Source organism: Acomys russatus, chromosome 15 (assembly GCF_903995435.1).
Source record: "Acomys russatus chromosome 15, mAcoRus1.1, whole genome shotgun sequence".
In the NCBI taxonomy this organism is placed as follows: Eukaryota; Metazoa; Chordata; class Mammalia; order Rodentia; family Muridae; genus Acomys; species Acomys russatus.
The window spans coordinates 39554793-39558822 of record NC_067151.1 but is presented as its reverse complement, the minus strand read 5'-3'; the positions used below and the strand labels follow the sequence as shown (position 1 = coordinate 39558822).

The 4030-nt window shown below is 43.0% G+C and overlaps 1 non-coding gene across 1 annotated transcript; it reads left to right on the top strand.

Annotated features, from left to right (window-relative positions):
- The first annotated feature begins 2519 nt into the window (after positions 1-2519).
- Positions 2520-2652, top strand: LOC127199675 (small nucleolar RNA SNORA17). The gene has a single exon (XR_007831953.1). It is a non-coding gene; the product is annotated as a small nucleolar RNA SNORA17 (small nucleolar RNA).
- The last annotated feature ends 1378 nt before the right edge of the window (positions 2653-4030 follow it).

The window sequence follows — 4030 nt, the reverse complement described above, 5'->3', positions numbered from 1 at the left end:
GGTGAGGACATATTGAGAGTTGATGACTGGAGGAGGAGAATAAGTATTCTTTTTCACCCTTAAAAAAAAAATGCATGTGATGTGTGTTTATACATATTTGTGTGTGCTAATGCACAAGTATTCGTGTGCAAATAAACGTTGAGACCTAAGGTTGTTATTAGGGGTCATCCTGGATTTCTCTTCCACTTTAGTCGCTGAGGCATGGTCTCTCATGCAAACCCAGAGCCTACTCTTATGGCTAGCTTCTCTAATCAATTTCCTCTGAGAATCACCTACTTCTGCTCTCTGACTCTGTTATTGTAGGAGGGCAAGGAAGCACAGCCATCACTTGTCTGGAGACCGTGCCTCCATTCCTTATGCTTACAAGCACTTTAACCACTGGACCATCTCCCCAGGATTTCTTTAGGGCTATGGGCCCTAGTATGGTGACCATGCTCCAGGGAATGGCCCTACATCCATATACATATGGGCAGCACTAATTAGGCTCAGAAACTTGGAAAGGATTGTAGGGAGGGGGGCATCTAGAAAAAGCTCCAGTGTGGGGGGGTGCATATAATCAGAATACATTGTACACATGTATGAAATTCTCAAAGAATAAATAAAAATGCATTTTAAGTAAAGTAAGGGAAAAGACTTTTTGCTTTTTGAGGGATTTGTCGCCTGCTGGTAGAGCCAGAAGTTGTCTGGCTATTAGCAGCCTGTGAAAAGAGGAAGACAGTGGAACAGTAATCAGTTCAAAGCAAGAGCAGTGCACAGAGCATGAGTCTGAGAGCATTCCAGCAGAGATGCTTATCAGAACGTTCTGATCTAAGCCATCAGGCATATCTAATAGATGGTCTTCTTGTAAAATCCACCCACAGGCACACTCTCTCAATCATACCTGTGACTGGAGCACAACAGAAGGCTGTAATTAAAATTCATTTCTCTGCGCCGGTAAGAATGGTTAGTTTTGAAGATTAGGTAGATTCAACAGTTCAGTTCTTGATTAAATAATCTTTTGATAATAGAGCGTTGTTTCTACTAATCAAAAGTCAAAGACTTGTGGTCAGTCTACCTCCTTTAGAATTCACAATGTGCTACAAACTTTGAGAATGACCTGTAGACTAAACCTCTTGCAGATTTTTAGAAAAACTTCTAAACTAGGATAAAACAGGTCATCTGATGGGATGTTGTACAAATTACACAAGCCAATGTTTGCCTAAACAATTTTTGACATCAGTAATATTCGATACTTATGATCTCTTATTAGTGTATATTCTGACATTTATAGAATTTATTGTTTTAAACAGTATACTATGACTTTGATGATTTTATATGTAGTTTATTTCATTTTTTTATATTTCATATACTTTCTTTCATAATGTAACTTAATTTTAATAAATCCCTTCATCTTTTTGGTCTATCATTGTGTAATTAGATTCTGTCCTTATTACAAGATTTATAATGATGCTGGTGGTTCAGAATTCATTCTGTAATTCAAAGAAGGAAGAACTCCCTTTAAAAGATTTATCTTAAAGAGGGCGTGTATAGCTGGGTGATGGTGGTGCAGGCCTCGGGAGGCAGAGGCAGGAGGATCTCTGTGAGTTTAAGGCCAACCTGGTCTGCAGAGCTAGTTCTCGGGCAGCCAATGCTACACAAACAATGTCTTAAAAAAAACAAAAATAATAAATAAATGAATAAATAAGATAAAACAAAATAAAGGCTGTGTGTGCAATGTGCGTTTGCTTGTGTGTGTGTGTGTGTGTGTGTGTGTGTGTGTGTGTGTGTGTGTGTGTGTGTGTGTCTAAAGGAAGTGAGAAAAGCTCATCAAAGCCTCTGGAGCTGAACTTGCAGGTGGTGGTAATTAACATGAGTGCTAGGAATTGAACCTGTGTCCTTTGAAAGAACAGCAAACATTCAACTGATGAGAGATGTCTTCAGCCCCTAGGAAAAAATCTTTGGATCACCTATCTTTATAAAAAACATACATTGTGCTGTTATAGTCCTTAGGGGCTCACTTTATGTCTTTCTATCGTGTCTAATACATTTCCTAAATTTTAGAATAAGGATAAATGCAATATGCACAAAATACTAAAGATCCTTCAAATTCTTTTGCTGTTCACATACTTTTCTGATATTTTTCTTGAAAATAATTAGTTTTGATGTGTTTTGAAGAAAATAGAACGTTCAGCATCTTATTCCTTAGCCTAAAGATTCAGGAGGCATGAAGGATGTGTAGGCGCCATAACGTGATCAATTTCAACCTTCATTGTCTTGATGTACAGTATCTGCATAATTAACACTTAACACCTTTGGAAGGATGCAGACAGCAGACACATAGCCTTTCTTTCCAGGCATAAAAGCAAATACATTTTTAGAAAACAGTTTTTAAAATGAAGGGATTATAACATTTAAGAATTATGTTTTTTTAATTCCAGCAATAATATTTACTAAGGAAGAATTCAACTATAAGAGTTTATTATACAGAAAATAGGAACCAACTACCCTCCATCTCCAATGAGTTTTAAAACTCAATATGACCTGTCCCTAGAGGCATTGCAGGTGTGGCTGCTGTGTCACATGTGTGTCAGTAGGTGGCAGAGAGGTGAGAGGCTGTGTCTATACTTAGGTGTTCTGACCAATGAACATCTGAAGGATTAGTAGCCTAACATTCCCTGAAAAAGCGAGCCTGAGACGACCACCAGTCCTGTGCTACATAGGCCTGGGTGGGTTTCCAGAATGGAGAACAAGCCAAAGGTTAGAAGAACTCCACCTGGGACCCTGGCTGCAGGTTTGATGACCCCTCACAGGGGTCCACTAGTGTGGGTCTGCTGAGGACCAAGTTCAAGATGACCACCAGATCAGCACCATGGGGACTGGACAGGGAGCTAGCCTGAGATGACCACCACTCCGCACCACATGGGCCTCGGGGTTGCAGACCGTTACTGAGACCTCTGCCCAGTGCCATAATGAATGACTGGGGTATAACATTCCTGAAACCACTCCTGAGACACCCCAGACACTCAGAGACCCCGGGTGCCACTACAAGGAGCAAGTAATTGGTGGAGAAATTAAAGAGAGAGAGAGAGAGAGAGAGAGAGAGAGAGAGAGAGAGAGAGAGAGAGAGAGAGAGAGAGAGAGAGAGAGACAGGGACAGGGACAGGGAGAAACAGAAGGATGTGGGCATAATGAAGAGAAGTAGAACTTGAAACTCCACAGTAGTGAGGAACATGGTCCCAGCAACCTGGGACCATGGTGACATCCTGGTCTGTGCTGCCACTGGGCACCACATCTGGGTCCATGGCCCTGCAGCATCAGGGATCTGTTACCACCCACAGCCAGGCAGGTAGGTGTCCATGGTCTGGGATGCCACTGGGGACTAAAATAAAATTTCTTTGAGACTGTGTGCTTCCAATTAATGACACGGAGACCTTTTATATTTATTATAAGCTCGTGGCAATATAGCTGGGCAGATTCTCAGCTATTTGAACCTGACTATCCTGGCCTGGCCTGTGTCCTCCCACATGGCTGGTTACCTGTCCATCTTAGTCTCTAGTGCCAGCTCCTGCTTCTCCTCCGTGCCCAGCTGGCAACTACCCTCCTGCCTGATTCCTTCCCAGAGTTCCTGTCTCTGCCCAGAAGTCCTGCCTCCCTCTCTTGCCTCAGCTCTTTCTTTAACCAATCAGTACATAAAAAGATCACCCCAACAGGGGAGTATATTTATGTCTGAAGTCTGTGCAGAACTGGCTTCACTCCTCACCTTGGAATCTTGGGAGAACTGTCCCTGGGGCCCTGAAAGCAGGAAAGCAGGCCCTGCACTTCACCTGGACAGCACAGTAGAGCTGGCCCTGGATATAAGGGTTACAGATGAGCTAGCCCAGAGGGTATGAGTGCAGGAGAGTCAGCCTTGCCTCTTGTCTGCTGGGCAGCGGCATGGATGAGGGAAAGCTGCTCTCTTCTCACTCGGCTTTCACCATCTATGGCAGGTGAGAGAGCTGGCCCCAGAGTCATGAGAGTGGGAGAATTGGCCCCATCCCTCAACAGCTGCAAC